The sequence below is a fragment of the Aythya ferina genome (assembly GCF_964211825.1).
Source record: "Aythya ferina genome assembly, contig: HAP1_SCAFFOLD_238, whole genome shotgun sequence".
Taxonomy (NCBI): domain Eukaryota; kingdom Metazoa; phylum Chordata; class Aves; order Anseriformes; family Anatidae; genus Aythya; species Aythya ferina.
Genome location: NW_028181299.1, coordinates 35,131 through 47,707, shown reverse-complemented (window position 1 = coordinate 47,707; position 12,577 = coordinate 35,131). Strand labels below are relative to the sequence as shown.

At 47.5% G+C, this 12,577-nt stretch overlaps 2 long non-coding RNA genes across 3 annotated transcripts; both read right to left on the bottom strand.

Moving 5' to 3' along the window:
* Positions 1–1,306: 1,306 nt before the first annotated feature.
* Positions 1,307–10,223, bottom strand: LOC311429002. 2 transcript variants are annotated; one of them, XR_014687998.1, is made up of 11 exons: positions 9,620–10,026; positions 9,449–9,498; positions 8,970–9,063; positions 8,725–8,860; positions 7,878–8,007; positions 7,641–7,679; positions 6,817–6,962; positions 5,248–5,349; positions 3,643–3,716; positions 3,067–3,212; positions 1,307–1,996 (listed from the first exon to the last, which is right to left on the bottom strand). It is a non-coding gene; the product is annotated as an uncharacterized lncRNA (long non-coding RNA). The 2 variants fall into 2 exon arrangements; XR_014687997.1 differs by lacking the exons at positions 5,248–5,349; positions 8,725–8,860 and having other exon boundaries at positions 9,620–10,223.
* Positions 10,224–10,323: 100 nt separating this feature from the next.
* Positions 10,324–12,373, bottom strand: LOC311429004. The gene is made up of 3 exons (XR_014688000.1): positions 11,926–12,373; positions 11,602–11,655; positions 10,324–11,501 (listed from the first exon to the last, which is right to left on the bottom strand). It is a non-coding gene; the product is annotated as an uncharacterized lncRNA (long non-coding RNA).
* Between the last annotated feature and the right edge of the window lie 204 nt (positions 12,374–12,577).

Here is a 12,577-nt window from a genome sequence, read left to right as displayed (position 1 = left end):
AGCCACACCTTTCATAGCACGTCCTTAAGGTTACAGCCCAGCTTCTGCCGATAGAGGTTCGTAAAGTTAAAGCTCTGCTGCTTCTTCTCGGACTCTGACAGTAAGATCACTTGACCGCCAGGATGGCGAGGGCAACAGCTACGTCCTCTTCCACTCTTCTGCGGCACAGCAAACTCATTCCCGGTCCGTATTCCTCTGGCTGGTACACTATTATCTACCGTTCACCTGATTAACTCTGTTGGGTAGGCTGTTGAACTCTAGCTCCTCTAGCGTTCTCTCTAAGTGCTGTATTAAGACACGATTTTTAAACCTAGGGAAGTAATTTCATTTCTTCTTCCAAAAACAGCAGTTAAATAACTCAGTATTATTTGGCCACGACAAACAGTATTAGCGGAGGCTCTCTGTTTCCAGCATGGAAGAGCTTCCCTCATTTCTGACATCAGAATGGCAAATTTAATTTGATACAGCCATCTTTCCCCAACCCACGCAAATTCTGGGTCTTTCTTCCATAACCACCCGTATCTTTCTATTTCACACTTCAGCTCTAGGTAACGACCATTTACTTCAGAAAATACAACGGCAGTTTGACCGCTGAAACTGTAATAATTTAGGTATGTCAAAACAAAACACTTGTTTTGGAAAAGACTGAGATTTGCTATCATGAACAACGTTAGCGTTTAACTCCGAATCATTCGTATCTATACAAACCTTGCTCCTTCCCTTATAGCAAATTCAATGAAATACTTCTGAGTTTCCATCCGTCCTTGTACGTACCTCCTCAAGAAGAGAGAAGATTTTTTTCACGATCTTAAAGAAGAGATCCAAACAGATATTAGAAACAGATCTTGTAAATGCATTTTCAGTAAATCTCAACAGCCAAAGGAAAAACAACAAAGCCTAGAGTTTCCCATTTCTGCATACAGTAATGCACGTAAGAAAAAAAAGCCAGCATACCAATAATTTGAAGTGATATCGATTAGCTGATATTCAAATGTAACGCTGAATTTTGTTCTCTTAAAAGAGCAGTATCTAGAAACACCTGCCCTTGGAAAATGCAGACTAGGTTTAATCAGCAGAGAAGCCTTGTATCTCCACGAACACGCTGCCATGATCAGCAGTTAATAGAAACAAAGGGATACCGAGCCATGTTTCAACCTAGAGCTGTCATTTTTGAAAGCAGAGGTTTAAGATAACTACTCTTTACAAGATGACCGATCTATGTGGAGCATGAGCACGATTGTCTCGTATAAAGTTTAACAACAAAAAAAAAAAAAGTAGCGCAAAAGAATGAACCGGACACCTTAGATGTGAAACAACAGTATTTTTTCATTGGTTTCTGTGTTTTCTTCTCTGAACCAACTATGAAAACACGAATGGTGCTGTGACTAAGCCTGCTTAAGAGTGCTGCAGTAAGGACGGTGAGGATATAAAGTTGGACTCTGAATACATGTACTTACTTTCTTGTTCTTCCACTACTTGTACACGAGTAATCAAAAATCATTCCAAATCTGAGGTTTTATTTTCAAAATAGATCCTCATTTCAAGAAAAAGTCTTCTGTACCCCTAGCCTATTTTTAATACACTAATAAAGAACTTACTTCTTCCACGTTTGCAAACCTCTTTCACCACTCTGATTTTAATACCAGCATCGCTTCCCTCCAACATTGTAGGTGTTATTTTAAATCAATTTGGCACAGATTCAGAAGTAGACTCCATCACTCGTTTTTGGTCATCTCCAGCCACGCTGTAATTTAGAGGCCCTCGAACAAGTGCATTGGTACCAGGTTTACGATCCAAGCCATCTTTGCATCATTTAAGCAATTGAACTCATCATGTAGAGAGTCTAAGTCACCAGGTGACATTTCATCCTCTCCCTTAACAGCTGGAACCGAAGAAGCCATTTGCACAGACAAGCCATCAATTTGCTCTTCCAGCAACTGACAGTTTTCTGCTTTCTTCTCTCCATTACCATCTTGGACAGTACTGATACCAGTGTCTGAAAATTAAGAAGGAGCTTAGTAGTGCATATAACTGCAGGATCAAAAAACACAGAAGGACATTATTCTGCATCCCTTCTTGTTGAAAGTACTGTGGAGAGAGTTACTCAGCACTGTCAGATCACTTCAGTAGTTTTATTCACCCTTTGACGCAACCACAGGAATACCTCCTTTTGGGCTGCTACCGTCTCATATGACTGTCGTGAAGTTATTTGCTGTATTCCCATTTCAGTGACTAAAGCAAACTAAAGTTTCCCCTCCTTCCCCCAGTTCCAGCAAATTTTTCTTTCGACTCTGCTGCAACAGGTGGGTAAATTACTATTTGTGAGAAATTTAAAAATTTTTTTTTTTTTTTTTTTTACACACTTTCCTTCCCCACTTCTCCCTTCCCCACTATAGAATACACAAATGAGAATTAAAAGCTGAAATGAAATCCTTGCTACCGCCAAACCATCGTGGTGAAAGGTTTCAGCACTTTTTAGAAACAGTTCCAAATTATTGCTCATTCAGGACTTCGTTACCTATAGCAACAGCCTGTTTGTCTAAGCCGACCAAAGAAATTCAGTCCCAATTAACTCTAAAACTTACGTGTCCTTTTGAATTAACACAGAAAGCACGGAGACCTTTTTTTTTTTTCCTGCACACTATGTCCATTTATGACCACACAAGTTCCTGTACTACAACAACTCCAACACACCTTTATTTGTTGGCATGCCTTTGAGGTTCAGATATGGTGACGGAGATCCAGCAGCACAGGGTGGCCCTTTCCCACCAACATGGTTTGTCACAACAGTGACTGTGGCCGTCGCAATAGCGGCGACGTGCTACGCCTTCTCTCTTTAGTGATGCTGGAGTATTGGGCTCTCCAGGACGCTTGATCTTATTCTGAGGCCCAGCAACAAATTTATCTGCTTCATCTATCATCGTACCCTGAAAAGACTTTTTTTTTTTTTTTTAATATAAGTAAAAAACAATTGCTTCGTCAATTCACTACCAGAGTATTTGCCTCCGTGTTACAATTCAGTTACTTTTCAAATAATGATACAGCAGATAGCAAGACTTCTCCTACCTTCTCATCCTGTTTGAACAGACTGCCAAGTGTATGAAGAAGCCTTTTTGGTTGATCTGGATCAATCTCCCGAAGGGGTGAAGGCATCATTTTCAACTACTCCTGATGATTTCCCCTTTGAGCAACAGGAACGCCGTGAAGGCAGTCTGCAGCAGAACAAGGTATCTAAATTTAGTCTACCTTAAGACTAAGGAAATACAAGCCTCGCATGCTTCCATTTCCAGTGTTAGCATTTAAGATCTAGAAATCACTATTTCCTCCCTCTACAAAACAAAGGAAAAGCAAAAGGCAAATAAAGCCCCTCTTTCCTTTCACCATCACTATAAGAACATCTACTGCATCCTGTTGCACAGGAAAGCTCACCCATGAAACTTAATTTTCAAATTCCAAGCACGCACAACATGTTTTGTGACAGAAGGCAGAAATTTCATTCTTTTCCTTCGGAATCTAGGGAAGGACGACTGACCCAAGAAACGATGCAAAGTCTACTTCCTCTCCCACACCGAGGACAGAAACACTACTTAGGTGAATTAAATAGCTGTACCAGAATATTAATAAATAATTGTGTCCATTTACCTTCATCCTGCCCCACGATATCCCTGTGTGTTTTCAGAAGATTGGTTCTCATTCCGGTTAGCTGATCTAGAAGACTGTGACAAGACATATCATATGCATTTCTGAATGCCCGTGGCTTCAAATCCTAGTTTTATAATAAAACAAGTAACTTTCAGTTAACCCGCGAGTTCTCACGCACAAAGAAATTGCTCTGTGGGCTGTACTACTGTTAACTACTAAAAAAAAAAAAACAAAACAAAAAAAAATTCCAAAACAACTTCAGACATTCTGAACGTATTCTGAAACAACTTTCTTTCCATCTCTCTGGAAAGAGCTTTCCTCCTATCTGTGACAAAGGAAAAAAAAAAAGTTGTGATCGCGGGAGTCGTTACACAAAGCCACACTCTGTGAATTCACTACTACAGTTAAGATCATTTTTAGTCAAAAATACCTCGGCAGCAATGCTATCACTGCAAACATAGTGTTGCCAAAAAAAAAAAAAAAAAAATTCAACTCAAGATACAGGAGAGGGCGAGCTAAAAGCACAAATAACATGACCGATGGAGGCTGCAACAACCACCTGGTAGATGGTTGTCCACAGCCCTCGGATTGCACGGTCGTCTTTCCTGACAAACGAATACTGAAAAAGAAATACTGAATACTTTTCAGAATACTGAAAAGAACAGAAAAGATACACCGTGTGTCCGCAAAAGCCTTCGGGGAGACTACTGAAAGGAAAACCAAACCAAAAAACTAGGAACAGCAAGTGGCGTATACGTCAGTTTTGTTAACAGAGCACCACTAATGTACCAGGAATTTCCACATTCTTCGCCCCTCCTCTACCTTGAAAATGTCACCCAATTCTGTCAGTGTCTTCACCATCAGCATTTATTTATTTATTTCGTTTTTCACGTGGACATCCGAGGAAAACATTGAGTACCCTGTCATCGAGGAAGAAGAGGAGAGGGGGGAAAAAAAAAAAAAAAAAAAAAAAGAGAGATGAGGGGGGAAGAAGCACTGCCATTCCTTTCCTCGGTAATGCGAGCAAAAAGCTCAGGCGCTCAGCAACAACGTGCTTTGAAAGATAAAACACAGAAGAAACTGCACGTTATTTAGTCTCAGCTACAGAGTCACGTGTATTTGTACCTGCTCATTTATTCATCTGCCAGTGTATTTTAGTACAAACGCTACAGAACATAGAAACCGCAAGGTTACTACTACCTTTTGTGACCGACGCGATCTTTGGCAGGAACAGCTATCGAAAAAGAACCAACAAAATCCCCTTCGTCGACAGCCATCCGAACCTTTATCGTCTAACAGCAGTCCCACAAACATCCCCTGGGATGCTCAACTCCTGAAACTTTCTGTTCAACTTGAGGCAGAACAAGCCCTTACCCTGGGCACCTTCACCCAGCTCTCCACTGCTAGCAGAGTAGCACCCTGATACTGTCCAGGACGCGCTGCAGCAGCCTACTCGCTTACGCGTATTTACTGCAGCCTGGTTCGAGACGCGCACAGAGGGACCCACGAAAAATCCACCCTTTCCTTCAGAGAAGTAAATACATACATACATACGGACGACACGGTAAGGAAGAAAAGCTGAACACACAGCATGCGGTCCTTTACCGTGGGGCAGATCCAGCATCAGCACAAGGAGCTTTGGGGCACGTGAGCGATCATCTACACCGGCCATCGCGACAAGCCAAACTCACGCACACGAGCCTCGACCTAAAAACACAGAACACATTAAGTTCCTTTATAGCTTATGGAAGTAACAACCAGCATCTTAGATGCAGTTGGATAGTTGGATTGCATCAGCTTAGGGACTGCCTCCTTCAAAACGCACAGGGGGGTGGGGAAACCAGTCTTGGAAACCTGTTGCCTAACAGGAAGGAGACTGTTGTCTTCTCCTCCATAGGTGACGTTCTTCCAAGCATCGTCCTGCTCCTGGATTTTACCAGCCGCGACGGGATGGTCCTACCGGCGTGAGTCGGGAACGCTTCCCACGGGGTTTCTGTGACACTGAAGTAAGTTTTCCGCAGGTACAAGTAACGCAGCACGAGACGGCAAGGAAGCTAAGGCACCGTCTGCAGCACAGCACGTGTGCGATATTGGGCCTGAGGGGACCAGTCAAAGCCTGCAGTAATCGCTGAACAGGTGGGCAAGCAGGGAGCCCTACGGGAAACAAAGCTCACGTTCTGCAAAGCTCTTTTCCCGTCAAGAAGACGGCCTTTTCTATTCAGCGCATTTACTGAACTTTAGGCTACTTCCCATTCGCTTTGGCAAGTTAGCCTTTGCGTAAGCCAAGAGGTTTTAAACTGCCAAGCACCACTGATGGTTCTTGTTCTCCAACAACAGGGAATTTCAATCAGGGCACTCGTTAACAGGAAAGCCTGGCTCTGTTTCACACAAATCACGTACCTAAACCACGGAGACAGGAGTCTGCAGGAAGAACTCTTTAAAAGGTGAACTTAAAGAGAAGGATACTACTCATTTTTCCACAACTTCTGCAAGGACTGCGGCAAAAAAAGGCTGAACCAGGGACGTCTCTATCATCATCCCCTCTAGAATTCAGCAACTCCATACAGTTATGGGGCAAATACCACAGCTGCAGCGCAAGACAAACAAAGACCTCGAAGGTCACGTTTCTGCCTGCGTACCGAGTTCCGCTGGGAAGACCCCCCACCTCTGGAAAGACCCCCAGCCGCTCAACTCCCAAGCAACGTTGCCACGGCCAGTGCTTACGCAGAGCTTTGCTCTCTCTCGCTGCTCAGTACAGGCCCAAGGCCTCCTTTATTGCACACAGTTCAAGCAAAAAACTCTTGGGACATAACCAAGAGACAGACAGACAGACAGACAGAAATTGCCTCTCACGTCTGTCCTCACTGACCGCAACCAGCGTCCTGGAAAGCCCCGCAAGCACCGGTCTATTCCTAGGACAACTCCGAAAGCTGAGGCGGGACAAAGTTTAGCCTCTCGTACCAAAGACTGAGCAACAGACAGAGCCTGACAGGCCAGTTCATTCTAGGTCTAAGAGGCTACTACGACTCGGCAGGCACTACGTGCCTTCCTTCCCTTTGCGCTTCCCAGCGCCGAGCAGCTCGCGCTTCCGCAAATTCAATGAAGCCTTGGAGCCGGGGCTGCAGGAAGCTTACGAGCACGCCTTGATTCCACCCCGAGGTCGCTGCGACTTACCTGGGCAGTCGGGACGGACGGGCTGCTCTCTCTCCTGAGAACCCTGCGACCGCAGCACGCCAGCTGCGGCTTTCCTCGCTTTACCCGGTGCGCCACCTTCGCTCGGCAACAAACCCCGCAGGGGTCCTAGCGGCGGGGAGCTGCTTCTGCCCCGGTGAACCGCAGCACAAGGAGAGAGCCGGCTGTCAGGACGCAGGGAGAGGAAAGCCTCCGAGGCGCGGCGCGGCGCAGCCCAACGATCAAGCGCAGCGAGGACCCGCGCCCGGCCTCAACACCCCCCGCCCCTCCCGGCCCGACGCTCCGAGGAGGCACCCCCGGAGGCTCTCGCTCGCCTCACCGCCGGCAACCGCGCTCGCCGCCAGCGGCAACCTGCGCCTCCCGGCGCGCACGGCCCGGCCCCGGCCCGGCCCCGGCCCGGCCGCGCAGCCCGGAGCCCACGTGGCCGCCCGGCAGCGCAGAACTACAGCTCCCAGCATGCCTCGGGACGGAGCACTCCAGCCAATCCAGAGGGGCGTCGGCCACGCGCACGCAACGGCACCTCCTCCTGCTGCCCTCTCTGCCCCCCCCCGCCGCCGCAGCCGCCCCCCCTCTCCCCTGTCCCCTCTCCCCCAGCCCCCCGAAGCCGCCCCAGCTCCTCTCGTGCTCCGAGCATCTCCAGCATTTCAGGAACTGGAACCCTGGAACCGCTGACGTCTGGCACGTGTCAGAAACGTGGCAGGAGACGTACTCTGCTGTCGCAAGGCACTTGCAAAGCCGGCCCGACGGCTGAAGCAGACTCACACAGTCCACCGAGCAACTCGGGGCCCCCACTGCTGTCCACTCACCCTCATGCTTCGTTCAAGCTTCCGTGCCTACGCCCTGAGCTACAAGAAACAAAGAGAGAAGGTCACATCCACAATGGATACGCAAACAGTGCGGCACATGCAGAGGACTCAAACACAGAGACCAGAGCCAGACAAATAAAACAAACAAACAAACAAACAAACAAACAAACTGAAGTCCACAAATGCCACAAGGCCATGAATGCATAGCAGCCCCGGCAGGGGTAATGGCAGACATACCCTTTGCAGATGAAAAAGGTGACCCTGCTCAGTCTCCTGGTAATACTGCACCAACACGGTCAAGCCTCTTGTAGCATGTCATCAAGCTGGTTTTAGTCCTCTGGAGAGTTACACAAGTGGGTTGATTCATCTAGAGATTAAAATACAGATCAAACACAGGAGCGTATCCCACCATCCCAAAAAAAAAGTAGAGCCAGCAACCTCTGCTACATATCCCTCTATGAAGTGAATTCCAAGCCCTTAGAATTCCAGAAATCCATAGACTCCAGCCTGCCTAGAGAACCCGGCAACTGACTGAAGGAAAAACAAAGCACTTACCCCCAAAGAGCAGCCCAGAAGGCAGAAGGAGCTCTCTGACGGCATACTTGGGGCTCATATACCTTTTGGTCCCACCCAGCACCCAAACCCAATCACCTGGGAAAGGGGAGGGGCAAAGCACATGAAAGTAGAAAGAGGAGGAGCAGCAGCTGTGGTTTATTTACTTATTTATAAGGCTTAGCTCAACAGCATGCAGAGGGCAGACAGGAGAACTGGGGTGTTTCTAGAAGCAACAATCCCCATGCTTTCGCTGCAGCTTTGAATATTGAAAGGACAACACAACCAAGCAAGTAACTGAAGCTTTTTCAGCTCGAATTAGCTCAAACTTTTATTTACGCAGAAAGAAAAATCTAGGAGCAGAACAGATTATACGCCAACAAAATCAATTCCGTTCCACTCGCAGCAAAAATCACTTACTTCAGCAGGCTATCTGAGAACCAAAAGGCTATGCTGATGGGTCAAAACACACTACAGGACACTGGGGCCGGGCCCTCCGCTGCACCCACTTAAAACCCATCCCTACACTCACCAAGGTGCAACCCCAACCCGAACACAGACGCAGCATTTCAGCCTCAACACAGTTTCCAGAACTGCTGGAAAGCAAGCTTCATCCTCAGCGAGGCGTGCTCAGGCTGCACAGGAGGGGGCTTCGGGCACCTCTTTGCCTACCGAAGAAGACCGCCATCAGCACCTGCTTTGTTCCGATCCTAAAGGCTAACATCACAGCCCACGTCGCCTGGGACACCTGATAAACAGAAGAGAAAGCAGCCATACCGTTTTCAAGCCGTCCCTGCACGTGTCGCTCCTCGATGATCTGCAACCTCTTCTCAAATCCTCAACCGCTTCTGTGGAGAGCCTGCCATGGCACCTGCAAAGCAAGACCCTTCGCAGTCACCTCGTGCTACTTGGCAGTTCTGCTCCAATCCAGCTCACAAACAGCCCGCCCTTCCCGTGCTGCTCTTCAGAGTGCAGCTTGGCCCCTCTGAGCCTGTGCGACACACCTGTGAAACAAAAAGAAAAGCATAGGCTGAAGCAGCATCCAAAGCCACAGCACAGCTGGGACAGTTACTCTCATCTGCTCCCTAACCTCTGCTCCCTCACCTGCCCTCGAGGCAGATGCTTCCATCTGCTCTCTTAGGCCAGCTACAACACCCCTGAAATATCAACAGGATTTTTACTGTACTTTGTGCAGTTAAGTAACTGCAGTGACAACTGCACCCCTAAAGTACCTGCTACATCTGTTCATCGCTCACCTTGCCAAAAGCAGCTCCGGTCAAGTCCCGCGTTGTACACTGTGTTTCAGCTTTAACAAATGAAAACGGTCACAAGATAATCATTCAGCTGCCAGCATTAGCACCCATCCCTCAACAACACAAAGGGACCCCGTTTACAATATTATCATTTCAAAACAGCAGCCCCCATACCTCAGCACACCTCAGGAGTAGACCAAGCCAGTCACCGAGCTGCCTACGGAGCGCTGAACAGTTCCGGAAGGAGCTCTTTCCTGTGACTGGTTCCTCCAAAGGTTTACACTCTACTGGGGACAGGAGAGAAATAAAAATAAAAGTTTCAAAAACCCCTTATCTGTAAGCTTTCAAGATTCCACAGACCTCCTCCTCAAGCACACCGTTCAAGCACTATGCGAGCAGCTGCTCACAAGCAGCTCAACTCTTCCCCCCCACACGCACATCTGACAAACACCACAGAGATGACTGTGCCTGCTGCCCTTCAGTACGTGCGCAGAGGCAGACCAGATGTCTTCGCCAACACAGTCCGGACAATGTATTAGCACACCCATGCACTGCCACGTTAGCTGTCATCACTAACTGCCAGGCAGGACAGCTCCAGACCAAACACATACACACACAGCCACGCCACAAACACTACAAACAAAACACACAACACAAGGCGCAAGAAAAAGTGACCCCCGGAGGGAAGCCCTATGGCAACAGCAAGTCACAACAGGTGCTCTGCACCAGACCCAAGGAGAGACTCAAATGTCACGACACGCGACTGGAAGACACTGCCAGAACTGGGGTGATGGAGGCCTAAAAAGCCTTCCTTCAAGACAAGAGACCAGAAGGATGGGGACTGAAAACCCCATATGATTCAAAGATCGAAGCCGAAATTCCTTTAAGCGGTATATTCTTTATTGCAGCGCTGGATGCACGGGGGGATCTCTCCACCTATCGTGCATACCCAAAGCAGAAAGCAGTCTTGAATTTATACAATCAATCTATCAATATTCTACCGGCGCCTATACATATTCATTGCCTACCCCCGCCTTCCCTCGCTTCTCATGCTAATTAGCCTTTTGGCACCTTGCGCCTGAGTAGAGCCTCCCAAGAACTGTGGGCAGGGGCCTTTGGGACGTGGGCAGGGGTCTTTGGGAGGAAGACCCCGAGTCTTCCTCACATTGTACTTTTCACCTTTGGTCAGGAATCCGCTGAGTTGGCATGTTTCTTAACCGCAAGAGCTGGCTGTTGCTAATTCTTCCCTTTGTTGTGTCTTTATAATGAATTCCAACGTCCAGTTTTGAGATTTATAGTCCTTACATTTGTTTCTCTGTCCGTCTGCCGCTTCCTTATCGTGAGTTCCGGTGTCTTGTTTCGAGATATACAGTCCTTGTCTGGGGACTGTCCTTGCCTCCCCAATACCTCCTTAATCACATAAGACGACGCTTAGGAAATCAATTCCCAAGCAAGAGCTCCTGATGCGGCCCAGATGACTTCCACAAGAGCGAGGATGGAAACAGATGCGATCTCAAACCGAATATGATGCACGAGACCTGAAACAGAACTGCACTTCAAGCAGCGACTGCAAGACAAGAAGTGCTCGGATCAGAGCCACGATGACAAAACAAGCAGTGAGGCCCTTCAGCACCGCTACCAAGTCGCCTGTCTGGTCTGTCCAGTGTAAAAAGCTAGAAGGATATCAAGACCCGAGAAGCACAGAACAGACATTGCAGAAGCAACACTACAGGACAGACGAACAGAAGGAAACTGTCCTGCCTGGCGCACGCACTCACGCTACAAAATAATCCCGCTGCTTCTATTAGCCTGGTGACCCAGCCACAAGCAGCCTGAACGTGACCCAGCCTGAACCACCCTCGCAGCGGCACCAAGTATTTTCAGCCAGCTGGCTCCACGCTGCTCTGGCTCCCAGCTCCCATTAGCCACCCCAGATATGCAAATACCAGGTGCCCCCCAACTTAGCTCTCAGGTTGCTGCATGGTAAATTCCCTCCGCCTCAAGAAATACACAGGCACTGGTCGTCATCTTAGTCAATTGCCAGGCTCATCACCAGCTGCAAAAACAGAGTACCAGCATTCACTAGCATGCCGGTCATGATGCCCACCTTCTCCACAATGCTGACTACTGCTGATGCAACATACAACTATGCTCACCTGTTCCTCTCCAAATCCAAGCTCCAACACTGCAACCAGTATCATCCACACCACCTGGGAAAACAAAGGGATTAAATGATCGTTGCGTTCACAACACATCACCCAATGGTGTGTTTTTTTTGTTGTTGTTGTTTTTGTTATTGTTGTTTTTTGTGTGTGTGTTTCCTGTATTTATTTATTTTTTAGTCTGCTTTAGCTCAACGGCATGCAGAGTGCAGACAAGAAAACTGGGGTGTTTCTAGAAGCAACAATCCCCACGCTTTTGCTGTAGCTTTGAATATTAAAAGGACAATACGACCCAGCAAGTAACTGGAACTTTCTTACCTGGAATTAGCTCAAACTTTTCTTCACATTGAAAGAAAAATCTAGGAGCAGAACAGATTATACACCAACAAAATTGAGTCCATTTCATCCCCAGAAAAAAAATCACATGCTCTCATCCCCTCCTGTACCTCAGCCGCTTGCCTACCCCACGTGGCACACGCTTCCATCTGTTCTCTTTACCCACTTATAGCACCTCTAAAAGGCAAACTGGAATTTTACTCTATTGGCTGTAGGAAAATAACTGCAGTGACAACCGCGCCCCAAACTGAGCCAGCAGCCCCTACTAAACATCCCTCTCCTAAGTGAATTCCAAGCACTTAAAATCCAGAAATCCATAGACTCCAGCCTGCCTAAACAACCCTGCAACGGACAGAAGGAAAAACAAAGCACTGTCCCCAAAAGAGCAGCCCAGGCAGAAGGAGCTCTCTGATGGCATGCCTGGGGCTCATATAGCATTTAGCCCCGCCCAGCACCCAAACCCAATCACCTGGGAAAGGGGAGGGGCAAAGCACATGAAAGTAGGAAGAGAGCAAAAGGAGCAGCTGTGTTTTGTTTTGTTTTGTTTTCCTTTCCTTTCCTTTCCTTTGTTTTTTAAAATCTGTTTTATCTCAAAAACATTCAGAGAGCAGACAAGAGACCTGTGGTGTTTCTA